We start from the raw sequence: 20,627 nt of genomic DNA, 5'->3' as shown, positions 1-20,627 counted from the left end.
GGAAGGTGACATTTTAGTTACTGCAGACTGCAGATGTTTCCCTTTGGTTAATTGTGTGTTCAGGTATTTCAGCACTTTCAGAGATGTTAAGCAAAAAACAAAACAAAACAGAGATTTGCTTATAGATTTTTAATATTTACATGCTTTCATAGTGTATTAATGTATTTTACATTTGATAATTCTTTAATCTACAGTCACAGATTAGAGACCATTTTTAATCCAGTGCTTCTTAACCAGGGTGTGCCCACAACTCTCCTGCAGAATCTTGTGGACTACACCTGCCCTGGCCCCACCCTACTTTCTCCTGGTTAAGAAGCAGGGAGCCAGACCAACTTCTTTCCATTTTTATGAAATAGGACTGTGAGAACCAGCTGGTAAGTGTAACACCCAGACTAAAATCTTCATCTTCTGATGGATTTTTATTTCTGTACAATATGAGGTCTTTAATCTATTAGTTTGTATTGATATATATATATTTTGTTGTTGTTGTTGTCGTTGTTGTTAAGGAAGATTAGCTCTGAGCTAAGATCTGCTGCAAATCTTCCTCTGCTTTATATGTGGATCACCACCACAGCATGGCTGATGAGTGGTGTAGGTCTGCGCTCGGGATCCAAACCCATGAACCTGGGCCACTGAAGTGGAGTGTGACAAATTTAACCACTATGCCACAGGGCTGGCCCCTGAACTGATAAATTTTAATTGATATATTTCTAGATACAATGTTGCAGCAACCACTGGAAGTTTAGTTGTTATCTGCTGCTTTACAGTTCATAGCTATTTTCTCCCTTTCCACTTCTTATGTAATCTATAAAGGCTTCTGAAATTCATCTTATGAGAAATAAATTCAACCCCTTATAAGCTTTCTAAGCACACTGAATCTCTATCAGAACATTTATAAATCAGCATGGTCCTGTATTAAAGAACTTTTGTCTTTCTCTAGGTTGTGACCTCTTGGAGATAGAAGTCAATATGCTCATTGTCTTTAGCACAATAACAACAAATAAAAGCTTATGCACCAGGCAATGTGTTACACTAGTGCTTCTCAAATTTCAGCATGCCTCAGAATCACCTGCAGGGCTCCTTAAAATACGTGTCGCTGGGTCCCACCCCCACAGTTTCTGATTAAGCGAGTCTGGGTGGGGTGGAGAATTCGAATTTCAAACAATCTCCCAAGTGATGCTTCTCTTCTGCATCATTTTTATTTGAATGTTTGAGCTATTACTCCAGTAAGTGGGTTTTATTACTCTCATTTCCAAGTCACACAGCTAGTAAATGGGAGAGGCAGGATTGGAACCTCGATCTCTTGTTGCCTACTGCTGTGGTCTTTCCTTTACACACCTTCCTCTTATCTTGGAGTTCCCCTTATACGTCATAAACTTTCAAGAAATGCAGACAGGAGATAATCGAATTGTTAGAATGGAGATGGACTGCCCAGGTTCAATTATGATGTTGGGCAAATTACTTAACTTCTCTCCCCTATGCTTCAATCTTCTCTTCTGTAAATTGGGGATTAACAGTATTTGCTGTCGTTCACATTGTAGTTGGTTCCCCCAAATTTGATTCCTCTTCCGCTGTATAGTAGACGATGTGGATCAGAGAATGGCCCAGCTCCAGGAGTAAATTCTGACTCATCCAAATCAATCAAGATAATTTTTTCTTTTTTTAAAGATTGGTACCTGAGCTAACAACAGTTGCCAATCTTTGTTTTGGGTTTTTTTTCCCCCTGCTTTTTCTCCTCAAATTCCCCCAGTACACAGCTGCATGTCTTAGTTGTAAGTCCTTCTAGTTGTGGCATGTGGGACGCCGCCTCAACATGACCTAATGAGTGGTGCCATGTCTGCACCCAGGATCCGAACCAGCGAAACCCTGGGCTGCCAAAACGGAGCTCCCGAACTTAACCACTCGGCCACGGGGCCGGCCCCAAATCAAGATAATCTTAATCCTCTGGATTCAGGAAGATGAGCCTTAGTTAATAATGCAATAGCATTCTTTTTCCCCCTACCTCTACCCTCAGTAGCTACTGTTTCAGAAATAAGCAGCTGACTAAAGGTAGGCCCATCATAAGGAGGAGAAGGCAATTTTTTTTCACTTTTTTATTGTTCATGGGAGCACTCTCTCTCCTTTGCTAGATAGAAATAAGGAAGGAGGTTTCCTGTGGATGGCATCCTACAGAGGGAAATTGGTTTTAGGAGGAATCTAACTCTGGATGTCAGGACAGAGACAGAACCTGGGGACCTGTGACAGTGTGGAGCCACTGGACCCATCAACCCTGAAGCTGTCCTCTGTCTAGACTGCCAGTTATATGAGCCAACAAATGCCCTTATTGTTTCAGTGAGTTGGAGGTTGGTTGTTTTTCTTTCCTGTAACTTATAGTCTAACACTCTGATATCCTATTACAGAGGATTCCTATAAGAATTAAATGAGGTAATGCATAAAAAGGGCTTGGCATTTAATAGGGACATAAAAAATATGAGCTAAATATCATTATCAGGGAAGCTACTAGGTCCAAACAAAAAAAAATGTTATTGGTGGTTAAATTCTGGTCTCCTTTCAAATTTGCCCTCTCTACCAAGAGCACAAGTGACTTTAAATGCCACTGTCGGCTCCCGATGGAAAGCTCCCTTGAAGGTGTTCTCACCAGCAGGATTAGAGTGGCCAAAATAACCAGGTGAATATCTCTGTCATTGATAGAGAACTTGGCTGTGACAGGAAAAGATTATTCTGAGATTTATAGAATCATGACAACAGATACGATTAACCTTAAGCAAGAAGAGTCCCAAATACAGGTATTGATAGCTCTAGTCCTCGGTGAAGAAGCTAAGGCTCAGATTCAGCGAGTTGCCCCCAGTCTCAGAGCCGGGCTGGGCCTCATCCAAACCCAGTGCTCGTGTTACTTCTAGTGGACGTCTGTTCTCTTGGCTGTCCGGCATGTCACCTTTTCTTTTAGGGCACTGTCCCTCCACTACGTTAAACCTGTGATTCTTTGGAGGCTGCCAAAACATATTTAGTTACTTTTTTTACTGGACTAAACCAAAATTATCGTTTCTTCAACATTTACATTAATAGTCATTGATCCACTCCCAAACATATTAAAATCTAAGTTTTAAAAGGAAACAAGAAAGGATAAGTGGAGGACAGTTAGTATCTTCAGTGAATAGATGATTCCGTTATGGTATCTTTTAGGGTCTGGAATATACTGACCAGTGTATTAGACAAAACATTTCATGAGAACTGGCTAGGGAGGGAGGGAGTAGATCCACTTGAAATTAAAAAGTATGATTTGGGGACTAAATGTTAGGGGGCAGAAGCTTGTAAATCACCAGAACATGCCCTGGTATGACTCTGTGTGTGTGTGTGTGTGTGTGTGTGTGTGTGTGTGTGTGTGTCTTGGTAGTGAGGCTGTGTCACTGCTTCATTCTTGGCACACAGTCAGTACTCAAGAAAACCAGATTGAAAATTTGGAATCTGTGCCTCACTGGATTGAAACTGACCTCCAGTCACTAAGGAAAAATCAAAACAAAACATACAAGAATTTGGAGGGGACATTTTTCTGCCAAAAAATTTTTCCTTGATGTTATTTCTTAGTTGGACCAATATTCCAATGGAAAAAATAGATAGATTGGTCAAGAGTTCAGTATAATTTTCTGTGACATTTGACCTAAAGTGACATAATAAGAAATTAATGACAGAAAATTATATCCTTTCCTATGTGTGTTTGTGAGACTGTTTCACACAGAATATTTAAGAGAAAAAGTAGAAAAGATAATCTAATGGTATTTTGTTTTGCTTGAAACGTTAACTCTCACACTAATTTATTTATTCAATAAATATTCTTGCCAGGTACTCTTAATAGGCAGTTGGGGTATATCAGGGAACAAAACAGAAACAGTAACACACTGTACAAGGAGATAAGGGTTTAAAATATTGTGGGGCTTCTGAGACTCTTTTGTGAACTAATTTATTTGCTTGCTGTCATTGCTGTCACCATTCTTGACTAAGCAGCTATTATAAGGCCTCACTCCTGAAACCTTCAGTTAGGGTCTAACTTCCTGTCCTTTGTTGAGCCGAATCTTGTGAGAGGTGAGGAGAACTCGGGGAGCTGAGAGGAGGTTAAATTGCTCTTTAAAACAGAGGAGCAGACTCTGGGATAATCTGGAGTAAACAGGGGAAGAAAAGTGTCCTCTAAGTAAGGAAGAACCTATGTGAAGGGAGATTTGGGGATTTCTATAGAAAGGGGAACTCTGAGGGAAACTGGGAAAAGTTTAAAGAAGATATTAGTTCTTGTGGTGTGAGGTAGGTTATAAATGCCTCAGTAGTACTTAAGGAAACTTCAGTAAAACCTCCATCTCTTCTATGTGTGTATACATATTTTTTTTTTTTTTTGAGTAAGATTAGCCCTGAGCTAACATCTGCCACCAATCCTCCTCTTTTTGCTGAGGAAGATTGGCCCTGAGCTAACATCTTCCTCTATTTTATGTGTAGGATGCCTGCCACAGCATGGCTTGATAAGCAATGCATATGTCCACACCCGGGATCCGAACAAGTGAACCCCAGGCCACCGAAGCAGAGCATGTGGACTTAACCGCTGTGCCACTGGGCTGGCCCCTCTTCAATATTTTTGATGGAGATTTTTTTCCCCCTTTGTTTCTCTTCCTACTTCTCCTTTTCTTTTTTTTTATTTAAAAAAATTTTTTTTAAAGATTGACCCTGAGCTAACATCTGTTGCCAATCTGTTTTTTTTTCTTCTTCTCCCCCAAACCCCCCAGTACATAGTGGTATATTCTAGTTGTGAGTGCCTCTGGTTGTGCTATGTGGGATGCTGCCTCAGCATGGCTTGATGAGCGGTGCCATGTCCGTGCCTAGGATCCAAACCAGTAAAACCCTGGGCCATCGAAGCAGAGTGTGCAAACTTAACCACTTGGCCATGGGGCTGGTGCCTCCTTTTCTTTTTCTTCTTCTTTTTTTCCTCCTTCCTCTTCTTTCATGTCAGATGTGTAGAGAATAGCCTTACAGCAGGGGCAAAACAAACCAGTATTAAATTAAACAGGAGGCCATTAGGCTGAGGTGGCTCTAATACCTTATCAGTCTATGTGAGCAAACCAATACCTAAGCCTGTAAATGCCTCAAGGTAAAGAAGTTGAGGCCTAAGGACAACCAAACCAACTAGACTTTCCCAAATAATGTAACCACCTAAGGTATAGTCAGTCAAATAATTCCCTTGCTTTGCTTCCGCCTCTTCTCTATAAAAGTCTCTCCTCTAGGGGCTGGCCCCGTGGCCGAGTGGTTAAGTTCGTGCGCTCTGCTGCAGGCGACCCAGTGTTTCGTCGGTTCGAATCCTGGGCGCGGACATGGCACTGCTCGTCAGACCACGCTGAGGCAGCGTCCCACATGCCACAACTAGAGGAACCCACAACGAAGAATACACAACTATGTACCGGGGGGCTTTGGGGAGAAAAAGGAAAAAATAAAATCTTTAAAAAAAAAAAAAGTCTCTCCTCTAGCTCCTATCAGTGGAGTGCTCTTGATTACTTCCAGTTTGGCACTGCCCAGTGAGAATCAATTTTTGCTCAAATTAACTCTTAAAATTTTTTTCATTTTTTTTGCTGAGGAAGATTTGACCAGAGTTAACATCCATGCCAATCTTCCTGTATTTTTTAGTATGTGAGCTGCTAGCACAGCATGGCCTCTAACAGAGTGGCATAGGTCCACACCAGAGAACCAAACCTGGGGTGCTGAAGTTCGGGAAATAATACTGCTCTCATAAATCAAACATTGTAAGAAACCTAGACAATATCTTCTTGGCAGGGATTTTCAACTGGAGGTCAAGTTAAGATTTTTATGATTGTCAAAAGAAGAGCACGGGGACCAGCCTAGTGGCACAGCGGTTAAGTTCGCATGTTCCACTTTGGTGACCCGGGGTTCACCAGTTCGGATCCCGAGTGCGGACCTACACACCACTTGTCAAGCCATACTGTGGCAGGCATCCCACATATAAAATAGAGGAAGATGGGCACAGATGTTAGCTCAGAGCCAATCCTCCTCAGCAAAAAGAGGAGGAATGGTGGCAGATGTTAGCTTAGGGCTAAACTTCCTCAAAAAAAAAGAGGAGCATGGGTTTAGAAAGGCTGAGACACACTGAGCCATCGACTTCCATCATTAAACATAGGCCATTGGTCGTACTCTGGAAAAACTGCTGACCTTATCAGGTGCAACCTAAGTAATAGCAGTAGAAGTAGTAATGGTAATGACAATAAAACGAGTTGTAGTAGTGATGGCTTCTATTTACAAGGAGCCTGCTGTATGTGGATCACCATTCTAGACATTGTTTCACTGAACTCTCACAACTCTTCTGTGAGGTGGGGAAATTACTTGCTCAATGTTACACAGATTGCAGCCCTTCTTTGTCACATTTGCTGGGCATGGATCAAGAGAGGAATAATAGATTCTCTACCGTTAGGGATTCTCACCCATTATAAGGATGAGAGCAAACAGCCTTTTACTCTTAGAGGGGATTCTCAGGACTTCTGGTGTGGAACTCCTCTCGGAATGGGCCTCCTTGGTTTAAGAACTGTCCAGGTTAAGAGCCCACATGTGTCTGCAGCACTGTGGAATCTCCTGCCCTACTTAAGAGCAGAAACTGTTGGTCTATTTGGAATTTTCGTTACAGAAGAAAATAAATAACTGGATGCTTTTATCTTCACTTGCAAGTACAACAAAAAATAACCCTCAGGTGATTTCTTTCCCTTCTTTCCTTCTTTCTTATTTAGTTTTATTTAATTATTTTTTTATTGCATTAACATTGGTTTATAACTTTATATAAATTTCAAGTGTATGTCATTATATTTTGACTTCTGTATAGACTACATTGTGTTCACCACCAAAAGCCTGTTGCCATCCATCACATTACTCCTTTCACCCTCCCCTCACCCCCTTCCCTCTGGTAACTACCAATCTATTCTCTGTGTCTATGTGTTTGTTGTTGTTGTTGTTGTTTTATCTTCCACATATGAGTGAAATTATACAGTATTTTTCTTTCTCTGTCTGACTTATTTCACTTAGTATAATACATTCAAGGTCCATCCATGTTGTCACAGATGGCAAGATTTCATCTTTTTATGGCTGAGTAGTATTCCATTGTGTGTGTGTGTGTGTGTGTGTGTATGTTCATATATACACACATATATGTATATATATGTACACGTTCCTTTATCTGTTCTTTATCCATTCATCCATTTATGGGCACTGAGGTTGTTTCTAAGTCTTGGCTATTGTGAATAATGCTGTGAAGGTAGGGGTACATATATCTTTTTGAATTAGCGTTTTGTGTTTTTGGGGTAAATACGCTATAGTGGAGAAGCTGGATCATATGGTATTTCTGTTTTTAATTTTTTGAGAAATCTCCATATTGTTTTCCATAGTGGCTACACCAGTTTGAATTCCCACCAGCAGTGTTTGAGAGTTCCCTTTTCTTCACATCCTCTCCAACACTTTTTATTTCTTGTCTTTTTATAGTAGCCATTCCAACATGCACAAGGTGAGATCTCATTTTTTATTTAATTTACATTTCCCTAATAATTAGTGATGCTGAACATCTTTTCAGGTGCCTGTTGGCCATCTGTATGTCTTCTTTGGGAAGATGTCTGTTCAGATGCTCTGCCCACTGTTGAACCGGGTTGTTTGTTTTTTTGTTGCTGACCCCTCTTTCCTTCATTCTGCTTTCCTGTGTCTACTCACAAAGGTATGGAGGGGCTGCTTTTTGCAAGGCCCAGCGCTGGATGCTGAGACTGCATGGTTGTGATATAATAAGAAATATATATTTTGGTCTTCCTCCTTGGTTCTTGGCACAGAGCTCCTAAAACCCTTGGAATTTCTTGAACAAAGGGGTGACAGGAGCATCTCTTGTTATTCATAATAAGCCCCTTTTAACCATACTAGAGTTTATGCTAATGAGGCAACTCTTGGAGGACGGACGCTGGTTGCCAGAGGATCCAAGCATGTAATTAGAGTGTTGGAGCTTCCAGACTCACCCCTGACCTCCAGGGAGGGGAGAGGGGCAGGAGATGGGCTTAATCACTATAGGTCAGTGGTTTAGTCAATCATGCCTGCATAGCGGAGTCTCCATAAAACCCCTGAACTATGGAGCCTGGAGAGCTTCCAGAGCAGCGAACGTACTGAGGTGCTGGGAGGGAGGCTCCAATCCCTGCCCCCACCCCCAAACCTTGCCCTATGTGTCACTTCCATCTGGCTGTTCTTGAGTTGTATCCTTTACAATAAACCAGTAAATGTAAGTAAAGTGTTTTTCTGAGTGCTGTGTGCCTTTCTAGCAAATTATCAAACCTGAGGAGGGGGTCATGGGAGAGCTCAATTTATAGCCAGTTGGTCAGAAATATAGGTGACAATTGGGGTCTTATAATTAGCATCTGAAGTCTGGGGAAATCCTGTGAGACTGAGCCCTTAACCTGAGGGGTCTGTGCTAACCCTGGGCAGTTGGGTTTGGAATGGAGTGAAACTGTAGAATACGCAGTCAGTGTTCACTGAGAACTGGAGAATTGCTTGGTGTAGAAACCCCCACACATCTGGTGTCAGAAGTGTTCTGTGGGTAGAGAGGAAACAACAGTTTTCCTTTAGTTGATGTTCCTTTTAATGGTGTACAAAGCACAACCTGTGCCTTGAGAGGGGAGAGCGGAATTTCCGTACAGTGGAGAACACCAGCCCCGTGGAGTAAGGAGCCGTACAGTCTTGTCACTGGATGCTCCGCACCTACCCAGCACAGTACATGGCAATAAGCACATGCTCCAAAAATATGTCGAATGAATGAATACAACTCTACTGTTGCGTCCCTGATGAAAGGGTGCTCTTGAAGCCTCATCTGGTTAATGCCACCCTACAGACTGCCCACGTTGCCCTCAGGAAAAACAGAACCAGTGTACATTCAGATCTTGAGAGTGGTCATCCGGAATACATACCCTATGAAAAAGTAAAGATATTCAGGTTGAGTAATGATACACTCGGTTTGCAAATAACACATGTTCGTTTTTATGTTGCTAAAGACTCCTTGCTAGGAAACGAAACACTTGTAATTTAATATGTAATGTTCTCAGAGTCCGAAGCCAAACCACCTCAAGCTGTGAACGCCTTGGCTCGGAAGAGCCAGTCAGGGTCAGGGCAGGGCAGTACTTGGCCTGATGCCCCTCCAGAATAAACCAAAGAGCTACAGGAAGTGGTTTCCATGATTCAGTAGGTGGCACACTTCCTTTTGAGTCACAACTGAATCACAGCTGCGAGAGGCGAAAAGGACCTATGTCTTTATCCCATACTTGTCCCCTATTCCCAATAGTAAATTTATCGTAGTCTGTCATATGACATATCCTGTTTACTTTAATGTGTTTAACCAAAAAAGAAAGGAAAAATAGCAAATCAACAATGACAAAGCAAGAAGGGAGTGGGAAACATGGCAGATTGAAATGAATCAAAGCAACGTTTCATCAGAGGGCCGTGTTCTCCGAGGAGGTTGAAAGTAAAGCCATAGTCTAATTTCACTGGGGTCATTAAGGCCCTTGGTTCTCTTGACTAGAATCTGACCCATTTCCAGTGGAAGCAATTAGATCACGGTTACATAAACCGTGTTGCTTTAAATGGCCCTGCTCTCCGTTTCACTCACTGACCCTGGCTTACTCCCCGGCGTGTCTGCTGGAAAGCTGTTCTCGGTGCTGTCCCAAGCGTGGCCCTCGTTCAGCTGTGGGTGAAATGATCCTGTTCTGAATGTACTGAATGCTGCTGGCAATGCTGTAAATTGTTTCAGGCTTAAGGAAAAACCCCACAGATATCAACAAGTCATAAAAACAGGCATATTTTCCCCTCATCTTTTTCCCAGCGTGTCTTTTATTTTTCAATATTAAAAGTTCTGGGAATGTGAACATATTTATCCCTATTTTCATCAGATGAATCAGATTTTACTATGTGTTTGTTGCTTCCTTCTACTCCAATTTGTTCCTGTTGGTTTCATGTTTCAGAACAAAGCTTCAGAAACTCGTGCTGTATGTCCTGTGTTTATATCACTCTTGGAAGACTCGTAATCAGACTGAAATCAGAACTCTTATTGCCAAGTTAATATTCCACAGTGCCTTCTCTGCGCTGTTGCAATATTTAAAGAGCACAAAATTCAAAGTCGCGTAGACGTGTCTTCAGATTCAAGCTTGAGGAAAAATTATAGAGCTGTCTGTCTTTGGATAAGTCTCCCAACCTCTTGGAGCCATAATTTACTCAGACTATAAAAACAGGATTCTAACCTAAGGATAATGTGAGAACTAAATAAAGCTTTTATATGGTGCCTAAGACAGCTCCTAGCTCATATTTAATTTTTAAAATAAGCTAGTGCCCTTCTCTGTATTTACAATACCTTTCCATCAGGAGGAAAGAACAGCACTGGGACATGGTAACTCCGTGGGCATGCTGTCTTGTCCTTCCCAAAGACGTCAGACCAACTCCTGTAGCACTTTCATCAGCAGCACCTGCAGCACGTCAGACCAAATGGCATCCTTAGTGGAGTGGTGGAGAAGCCCAGCCAGGAAGCAGCCTTTAAAGCCCAAGCCAGCTCTTCTGGACAGGGCAGTTGTGGCTGATAGATGACAGCCAAATATGAAAGGAGTCCTCATCTGACACACTGAAGAGAGCACCTACAGGATGGGCAGCGAAGAGAACCACCAACGGCCCTCACAGCCAGACAGAGCGGCCGTGAGGGCACAAGTCAAACAAGGTGACGGCTGGCAGACAGATGGAACGGTGAACACACTGTTAGATTCGAAAAGCCCTTCTAAAACATCCATCCTCCCATATCCCTTTGATGCCTCCTACGTCCCTTCAATTCTTCCTAGATGGTCATACACAGAGCATGATGGCTTTTTGAGAAGGGTAGTGGTACCCCGCCCCCCCAAAAAATTAAGGTCCAGAACATCATCTTGTACTTACCTGTCTTAGAACCATCACTTCGTATATTGTGGTTGCCTGGTTACGTGACTGTCTCTTCCACTGGACTGTGAGCTGCCAAAGGCAAGGAATGTGTCTTGTTTATCCTTTAACCAACTCTTACCTGTAGCTCAGTGCCGAACCCACAACAGGTGCTCCACCACTGTTTGCTGGCATGAAAGAAATACAAGAGTCAAGTCAGAAAGACCGTGGGAAAACTTGAAACAGGAATTGGTGACCTCTGGGGCCAAGGTCCCATAGGAGGACTGGCTGGATAGTCTCATTTCTAGTAAAAGAGCCAGAGGTCAGAACCCCTAGTGTGACAATATGGGGAAAAGAGGAGAGAGACTGTTTTGAAGATTGTACTTGTCTTGGGCAATCCAAGCTGGACCCATGATTTCTGGAGGTCTGGACATTGTCGGAGTGCAGTGTTGATTGTGTGTCTGCTGGAGGCTTGTTTAAATAGCTAACAGAGTGGGATGACTCAGCAGCGGTGGATGGGGCGCTCTCCCGCAGCCTCCTTCTTTAAGTGACGAATCTCATTGCCCCGGGTGTCTGTGGCAGTCTCTGATATGACACACCTATTAGCCGGAGGTGCCAAATCACCCATGATTACTCTGGAGAGTGGTAGAAATTGTGTGACAGGCATGACCTCATGCCCCAAACCTGAAGATTCCTCTTTAAAATGGACTCTTATCAATGGGTTCCGTTTCTGAAATTTAGAGGCTGCTTTTAAATTTCTACTCTATCTCCTGTCAAGGACTCCTGATGATCTTCAGGATAAAGTCAAAATTCGATATCCTGGCAATCGAGGTCCTGCAGAAGCTCATCTACACCTATTTTCCCAGTGCAATAGACTCTAACTTTGTTTTGTTTGTTGTTTTTCCTTAAGACTGGCTTGCTGCTGTTTGTTTTTTTTTTAATCCCTGGCAGATAAACAGCAGCAGGACAAAGCTTTAAGAAAGCGGCCTGGGAGGAAATCCTATCTAGTAGCTATTTCCTGAGAATTGCAGAAGTTCCCATTATTAAAATCAAGCAGCAGGACACTTTCATGTTGGTCATTAAAAAGCAGTGTTCTCTGTATTTTCAGTTTGACAAATGCTGGCTAATTTCGAGTCAGGTCCAGAAATCGCTCAGATGCAAGGATCAAAAACTGTACCTGCAGGAGCCCATAAGTTAACTTTGTGAATTAGACTAGCTGCTAAGTGCTATGTCTGGAAACAACTAAATAAGATTTCAAACTTTTATTTTTAAGCACTCTAAGTGCTTAAATGCCTGCAGGGCTGATTCAGCTGTCGGATGACGTTTTTGCAACCCCAGGCTCTGACGAAGGGAGTAACCCGTACCACCTGCAACCCCACTCCTCACCTCTAAGACCATCCTTCCTACTGGCTCCAAACAGCTCTCCTGACCCAAATTTGCTCTGTTGCTTCTGTAGAGTCACTGGGGAGCAAGGACAGTGGCCACAAGTTTTGTGTTTCCTCAGAGTTTAGTTCAGTGGGTCCTGTACTGTAGTGGTGTTAATACCATTGATTTGATTTGACTTTGAAAGAGGACCTTTTCACATGCCTCCGACATCTGTAGATTCCACTCGAGGACGGCGGTGCATTGTGGCTTTATATATACCTCCCAGGGTTTTTATTGTCAACTGAATTATTATTTGTAGTAATAATTTCTGTCGGCCAACGGTGGTGATTCTACAGATCTCTTTTGGAGCCCAGAGAGAAATGTTGCTCTGCTTGAGATAAATGTTGGGTAACAGAATTAGAGAAAATATTCAGACCATTTTGTGATTCTAATTCACTTGCAAAGTTTACTTTTTCGACTTTAAGGCACTTTAAGACGTGCTGTAGTTGCGAGTCCTTAGGAAATCCATTTTGGATTGCTTATAATAATTTTTATCACTATTGGAAAATAAAATAAAGCACCCTGTTTCATGGGTTTATTGTAGACATTTTAAAATGTGTAGATAAGCACAAGAAAACTGAGACATCTACAATCTCGCAACCCAGAAATAACCATGATTAATATTCTGGAATTCCAAAGATTTTCCATGTATAAGGAATTATGCTGAACATGCTACTTTATTACCTACTTTTACAATTTAATAATAGATGTACACCTCTTTCTACAGCAATTTAATTGCTATAATGATCTATTATCCTAAGGCTTTTTCATAATATATTTAACCAAGCCTCCTTATTTTTCTCACTATTATACGAGTGCTACAAAGATACTTTTGTAAGTAACCATTTGTCTGAATCTCTTCTTAAGCCCCTATAAGTAGAGTTGCTGAATCAAGGGTCATGACTTTTCTTAAGTTTTTCTTTTTCTTTTTAATATATGGTAAAATTTCTCCTTAGCAAATTTGTATCAATTTATACTCCTACAAGTGGTGTCGATTTTTTAGAATGACCGGGACAATCTGTGTTGCCAAATGTCTTTAAACTAAAAGTGTGTGTCTGTGTGCGTGTATGAATCAACAAACATTTGTGGGGCTTCCTCCAGAGTACCAGGCACTGTTCTAGGCACTGGAAGTGTGCACAAGGCAGGCAGAGACCCTGCTTTTTCAGGAAGCTTAAATCATGTTGATGGAATTGAACCATAAACAAATAATAGAATTTCAGGCTGTGATATATGCTGTGAAGAGGAGTGAAGTCGTATGTGTACGCGTTTGTGTGAAAGGGGAGTGGGGTGGAGGTGTCCCTATTTTATTTTATTTATTTATTTTTTGGTGAGGAAGATGGGCCCTGAGCTAACATCTGTGCCAATCTTCCTCCATTTTGTATGTGGGTCACTGCCTCAGTATGGGAACCCAGGAACAGAACCCCAGCCACAAAGCGGAGCTCACTGAACTTAATTGTGAAGCCACGGGGCTGGCCCCCAGGTGTCCCTATTTTAGATAGACGGTCAGGTAGGCCCAGCATAAGGATGAAATCAAAACAGAAACTGTTTCTAAAACTAACACTTGACTATTTCAGAAAACTTTGAATGTGGACAAGTATAAAGAGAAAATAGAAAGTTACTTATAATCCTAGCAATTTGGTTTATGTCTTTTCCGTTTTTGTTTCATCTCACACGCGTCCATACACACACACATATACATATGCACGCATCTATGTATTATTAGGTTAATACTGATTATACTTGCTCAGCATATGTGGGTAGTAGTAATCAGAAGTTTGTACGGCCAGTAGGTCCAGTAGAAGAGTCAATGCTCAGAATCTTAGGGTTTTACTCGGTGGGCTAGTAGTTACCAAGAGTTCTGCAATTGTAACATCCCTTGGTAATTTGGTTTAAAATATTCCCTTTCCCTCTTTCTCCTAAAAAGGGTGGGTGGTATATATATAAGTTTGCTCTTTTAATTTAAGTGGGTTAAAATTCATTCCCTTGGGTGGAAATATTTGCAACAGTCTGGAGATCATTGGAGAAACTGGAGAAGGCCACAGGCCTGGCGCTAGGAATTACAGTTTTGAGATGAACACTACCAAGAGGAAAAAACTTGCTAAAGCAATCTTGCAAATTCTTGGAGGATATCTTCCCACCTCTGCAACAACCCCAGTCAATTTACTCTCTGTCAGGCCTCTAAAGAGCACCATTCTGTTCCACAGATTTGTAAAACGAGGAGGTTTTTTTGCTGCTTTTTTCTCTTGGAGCCCATAGCCAATGCATCAGCAAGTCCCATGGGCTCTACCTTCAAATTAAATCCCAACTCCGACCATTTCCCACTATGAGTGTGAGTATTGTTACCACTGTGGCCAGCCGCGCCATCATTTTGCGCCTGGAGTATCGCCATCGACTCCTAACCAGTTGGCTTCTATACATGCCTCCTCTTCCCCGCCAAATCCTTTCCTCACACAACAGCCAGGGCAGCTATATCTCTGTATCAGGATCTGGGCAGGAAACAGATGGCATACACAAACTGGGTAATTTAAAGACAGTTTAAATAAAGGAATAATTTACAAAGGTAAGTACAGCTTTGAGGGAAATCAAAAAGGGATGGTGCTGTATCTCAGAGCGCAGGAAGTGGTTACCAGATCCAGAAAGGGGAATACCCAGACCTCACCCAACCCAAGCTCTTTGATGCTCTCGTCTTATAGCCCAATCCCATTCATCTCGGGGCACTGAGCCAGCGAGGAGGCTAAAGAGTGGATCTTGAGGGGCAAATAGAAGGAATCCTTTAAAAGTGAAAATCTGAGAATTTCCTTCCCCGCTGCAGATCCTGAATGTGTGCCTATCTCAGTCATTAGAAGGATATACTCTTTCCCTTCTCCTGATTCCGTGAGAGAGTGTATTCCAAGGCACAACCTGGCTTCTCTCTGTTTCTAGACACTCTGCTCCTGGGAAGATGGAGTGACTTATTGGATTGATAAGTGTGGGATGGAAAACCAGGTGTGGCCCCTCACCCCCTTAGGAGTGAGCCAGCCAGCAGAAAGCAGGTGCTCTCCTCTGCTCTGCCATCAGGTAAGCCCTCCTCAGGGTGCCTCGGCCCCTGTCCGTTGATGCTGCCATCACTTGACACGCAGTGGTTCTTTCTGCCTAATCTTGGAGTTTAGTATTGTTAGCAAGTCCGCTTTGCTAACTGACCTAAAGCAGCATCTAACAACTGCACCTCTATCAAAAATAAAGCTGGTGTGTTGGTTTCTATCTTTACTTAAAACAGAATTTCTTTCTTCATTCATTCATCAAGTATTTTTTGAGAGCCTACTCTTTGCCAAGTACTATTCTGCTGCTTAGGATGCACTAGAGAGGAAAAGAAAAAGAAAGACAAAAATCCCTTGCTTTATTTTGCCAGTTATTTAAAACTTGGGTGGGGAACAAGGGTACAGTTTATCGGGGATCTCTTCTGGGACCTTCAGCTTTATTCAGAGTAAAGTTCTCATCAAAATAGAAAGTTTCGTGATAGCCTACAAGGCTCCTCTTGACACAATCCCTGCTCCTTCTCTCTTCGTGTCCGGCCGCACTCCCTTTCCTGGTCCTGTTGGCTTCTTGCTGTTCTTTGAACACACCACGCACACTCCCTCCTCTGTCCTTTGCACACGCTGTTCCCCTCACCTGGATCACTCCTCCCCTAGAAGGAGACATGATCTGCTCTCGCACTTCTGTCCCGGACCTTTTCAAATGTCATCGTCCCAGTGAGGCTCTCCCATTCATCTGCAGAAAATGAACACCCCACAACTGTTTCTAGTCTTTCTCTATTTCCTTTACCCACTTTTATTTTTCTTCATATCATTTGTTACCTCCACATGTATATGTCACATGTTTGCTGAAGGGTGCACCCTATGTCAACGAGGAACATGTGCTTACATAATGCTTACTGTCTGCCAGGCACCATTCTAAGAGTTTTGCAACCATTAACTCATTAATATCATATCATGGCACTTCATATCACCCTTCTAAGGTAGGGCCTGTTATCATCTGCTCTTCACAGATATAGAAGCTGAGGCACAGAGAGATTACATAATCTGCTCACGGTCACAGAGCTTGTAAGGGTGGAGCAGAGATTTAAACACAGATAGAATTGTACCCCTGATGAGAATTATATCCTGTAGCAGAACAGGGACTTTGTTCTCTTCATGTTCTACCCCCAGGGCATAGACTAGTGCCTGGCACTTAGTATAAATGCATTAATAAATGAATGAATGATGTTACCTGCTTCTTAGAGTTTTGAAGGTTAAAAATATTAATATATGTAGAGCGTTTAAGTCAGTGCCTGGCACATAGTTAAAGCTCAATAAAGATTAGAAAAAAAAAAAAAAAGGAAGATGTCCATAGCTGCCTTTCAGTTAACCTTGGCCTATATTAATACCCTCTCTCTATCTTCTAAGCAGCAATTAGATATTGTAATGGGTTCTCAGCTTAAAATTAGAAGATCGGTTCTCCAGCTATGCTCAGATCTATTATTGCTGGACCACGAGCTGGACTAGTCTCTCCAGGGCTAAAATCAAATACTGGAATTTTCCCATTTTTCAGGAACATCTCAAATAAGTGGATAGAATCTTTAAAATCTTAGATTTTTCTCTCATGAATTTTTCTTAAAACATCAGCTATGACATCTTATCTGCTGGGTACAAAAGTGAGGGAACAAGTAGCAGACAAACACTAACAGGAAAAGATGAAAATAGCCCTAATTGGAAGCCAGGAAGCAGCCTGGTTTTCTTTATAAATATAGGATCAAGGCAGTGTGATATACAAACCAACACTGAATATTCTTAAAAAATAAATAAGTGCATAAATATTGATATAGCTATATAGATCTCTGTATCTAGATATAAATACATAGATAAGTTTTTGTACTAAATCAGTTTTTTTGGGTTGGAATAAATATATCTGTATTTTATCGTGCGACACAAAGAGCACCTTGACTTCCAGGATGTTCTGCTTCCTGAACAAATTAGAGAACCATTGAACTTGGAAAGCAAGAACAAAGAAAAAGCAAAAACCTGGCAGACCCAGTGTCAGAGATTTCCCGCTGGCTCACTCGTCACTCAAACAAGGAAACCCACAAGGACTTCAGCAGAACTGTATTTTCAGTGTAATGTTTGGTCTGAAGTTTCTTCTCTCGCCCACGTGGAACTCATTCAAGTGTTTACGGTGCCAAGAAACGCAGTTCTGCGATGTTACTCTGACACTATAACGATAACTCATAGATCACCGTTTTTTTTAAATATAACCATCCAGAAAATCATGATTTTTTCCCATTGGCAAAACCTATAAAAGAAAAGCCAAAATAGCTTTTTAGAAGTTATTCAGTAGCCCAGTATTATCTTGCTTAATTATTTTTGCAAAGGAATTGTCTTAATGCAGGCTCTGATGGCAAAAAAAGTTTGCAGTTTAAGAGTAAAAATGTGAAAATAACATGTCATTTGGAGGGCCTAATTATGCTTTTGGAAGGAGCACTGAACTGTAGCTATTCTCATTAGTGGGCATTGACTGTGCAAATTCCCACTTCAATCGAGCTTTGCCATTGCCCCCAAACCATGCCCTTCGTGTAAATATTAGTGCAATTTCTACCGCAAGCATAAATCGTGGGGATATTAACCAGATCTCCTTGAACAGTTCCACTGAGTTCCTCCTGGCTGTAATGAATCTCACCCAGCAGTCAGCTGAAACATGTTTATTTTAAAATATTTAAACATTTACTTGGTGCAAAATAAGGGAGCAGCAGCAGCATGTTTAATGGCAATTTTCTTAGCAAAACGAGAGAAATAGACATATGCATTTACAGTAACTCCTTCTTACCTCACAGAAAGAGGCATTCCAAATCTAAAAAAGAGGAAGATAAAAAATTCCCTCCCCAAAAGTTACACAATCATTTCTCAAAAGAACCAGAACAAAACAAAACAAAACCCTCAAAACTTGGAATGTCCCCTTTCCCTAATTTTCCTTTCCTCTTCGATGTTGGCATTCCATTTCTCTCTCCACTGTATCTTTCATCTTGGTAAATCCCCCTAGATCCTCACTATATTAAATTAAAAGAAAAAAATGCTTCTCCCGCAGGCGGTGTTATTGAAACCAGTCTAGTCTCACCAGTACAGACTCAGCAACCGGGGCAGTAACTCGTCCCTCTACCAGAAGGATTCCTGTTTGCTCCAAGAATCAGCCAGGCTTTCACAAGCAAACAGCAAGACAGGTTAGCAGATCTCTGGATCCGTCTGGGACCCTCTCTATCTTTCTGGAATGGTTTCCACACCTGATTAGAAAGTTGTGAATAATATGCTTCAGAAAAATGTATATACATAGATCTGGAACTGAGGGAATCCTTGTTTAAAATATGGAAAAACAGATGAAATATCGCAAACAGCCTCTTCCTGTGAGCCTCGTCTTGTGATCACACCACACAGCTGCTTCACACTGGTGCTCGCCTCATGGAAGAGATGACTCAGCTTCTGTTGCATTTTAAACATGTCTGGTCACATTACACATCAAAATTAATTGCTATTGCCATAGCTCTACTTCAGTCTAGTCTCATATATTTGAAGTTCATACAGCAAACAGCCCGTTCTGTTGCACCTTAACCTCGCCTAGAACATAACACAAATGTGAACCTCAATATATCTGAAGAACCAATGCTTAAATTTTATTTATTTATTTTTATTTTTCCTTTTTCTCCCCAAAGCTCCCCAGTACATAGTTGTGTATTTTTAGTTGTGGGTCCTTCTAGTTGTGGCATGTGGGATGCCGCCTCAACATGACCTGATGAGTGGTGCCATGTCCACACTCAGGACTTGAACTGGCGAAACCCTGGGCCGCCATGGGGCCGGCCCCTTAAATTTTATTTTTGTCTGCATCTCCATTCATTAAAAGCTGTGGACATTAGAAAAAATACACTATGTAAAAATAACTTCTGTGTTTCCATATAGAATGTAAAAGGATAGAAGACTGCAGTTAGCATTTCTAAAAATAAGGCTAGGAATGTCGCCCTTGCAATGTAATTACGAAGCCACCAATGATTGTAGTGAGTTAGGAAATTGCATCTGTAACATGTAATTGGCATTGACAATGAATGCAGAGGTAGAAAATTCAATTGCTACTCTAATACTTGGATCACATCAGGCGGTCATAAACTAACTTTTAGAAAACTTTCAATAAGAATTCACATTCTGCAGTTGTGCACCCTGATTCGTAAGGTATATTTTAAAATCCAAACTCAAGAGTAGTCTCTATTTTTTAAAGATAACAATTGGCTTGCCCAGGACTAGTAAAGTCTATTTCACTTTCAAACTTAAAATCGGTTGCTATTACCTTCACTACGTCTCATCTACCTTATTTTGCACAGTTCATGAAACTTTTGCAGTGAAGAATATAGTATAGCATATATTCTGGCATCCTCAAGTTTATGGATGAAAATAAGGATGGGAAGCAAAACAAGTGTCCAGCACTGTTTACGGGCGACAGATTTTTCTATTTTCTGGCCCCTCACATGCAATCTGCTACAAAGTCCTGTCTATTCCACATTAAAGATCCACCTTTCATCTTCTTGTCCCCCTCCCCCAGGCCTGGTTACCATCCTCTCTCACCTGGACTCTTGTGGAGCTCTCTGACTGTCTTCCTACCTTTACTCTTGCCTCCTGTAATCTACTCTACACACAATGGCCAAAATGATATTCTAAAAATTTGAGTCAGATTACCTGACTCCCCTTCTTTTTTAATTTAATTAATTAATCGATTTTTTTTTTTTTTTTTTTTTGCTGGGAAAGATTTGCCTGAGCTGTTGCCAATCTTCCTCTCCTTTTTTTTCCCCCCCTCCCCAAAAGCCACAGTAAATAACTGTGTCTTACAGTTGTAAGCCCCTCTAGTTCTTCTATGTGAGCCACCACGACTGCATGGCTACTGAGGGATGGATGGTATGGTTCCACACCTGGGAACAGGGCCTGGGCCACTGAAGCAGAGCATGCCCAACTTTAACCACTAGGCTATCAGGGCTGGCTCCTGACTCCTCTTCTTAAAACCTCATAAAGGCATCCCACTGCACTTAGAGTAAAATCCAGACCCCTTGTCTTGGCCCACATCATGCTACAGCCTTTAGATCCTCATGTCCTGTCACACTGCTTTGCATTCACCGTGTCCCAGCAGGCATTGGCTTTTTCCTTGTTCCTTTAATGTGCCAACAGCTTGACTCTCCCTCTGCCTGTAAGAATTGTCCCTCTCATTTTTAAAGC

General features: G+C 41.7%; 3 long non-coding RNA genes across 7 annotated transcripts; 1 reads left to right on the top strand and 2 right to left on the bottom strand.

Annotated features, from left to right (window-relative positions):
• The first annotated feature begins 269 nt into the window (after positions 1 to 269).
• LOC124241876 (uncharacterized) lies at positions 270 to 18,551 on the top strand. Its single transcript, XR_006889344.1, has 3 exons — positions 270 to 374; positions 15,295 to 15,429; positions 18,466 to 18,551. It is a non-coding gene; the product is annotated as an uncharacterized LOC124241876 (long non-coding RNA).
• LOC124241875 (uncharacterized) lies at positions 7,592 to 13,489 on the bottom strand. 4 transcript variants are annotated; one of them, XR_006889342.1, is made up of 4 exons: positions 10,969 to 13,489; positions 10,400 to 10,511; positions 9,666 to 9,803; positions 7,592 to 8,967 (listed from the first exon to the last, which is right to left on the bottom strand). It is a non-coding gene; the product is annotated as an uncharacterized LOC124241875 (long non-coding RNA). The 4 variants fall into 4 exon arrangements; XR_006889343.1 differs by having other exon boundaries at positions 9,666 to 9,736; positions 10,969 to 13,475; XR_006889341.1 differs by lacking the exon at positions 9,666 to 9,803 and having other exon boundaries at positions 10,969 to 11,135; positions 11,332 to 13,447.
• Positions 15,772 to 18,631, bottom strand: LOC124241877 (uncharacterized). 2 transcript variants are annotated; one of them, XR_006889346.1, is made up of 3 exons: positions 18,496 to 18,631; positions 17,409 to 17,676; positions 15,772 to 16,119 (listed from the first exon to the last, which is right to left on the bottom strand). It is a non-coding gene; the product is annotated as an uncharacterized LOC124241877 (long non-coding RNA). The 2 variants fall into 2 exon arrangements; XR_006889345.1 differs by having other exon boundaries at positions 17,418 to 17,676.
• Between the last annotated feature and the right edge of the window lie 1,996 nt (positions 18,632 to 20,627).

This window comes from Equus quagga, chromosome 7 (genome assembly GCF_021613505.1).
Source record: "Equus quagga isolate Etosha38 chromosome 7, UCLA_HA_Equagga_1.0, whole genome shotgun sequence".
NCBI lineage: Eukaryota > Metazoa > Chordata > Mammalia > Perissodactyla > Equidae > Equus > Equus quagga.
The sequence above is the reverse complement of the archived record's forward strand: the minus strand, read 5'-3'. Positions and strand labels throughout refer to the sequence as shown.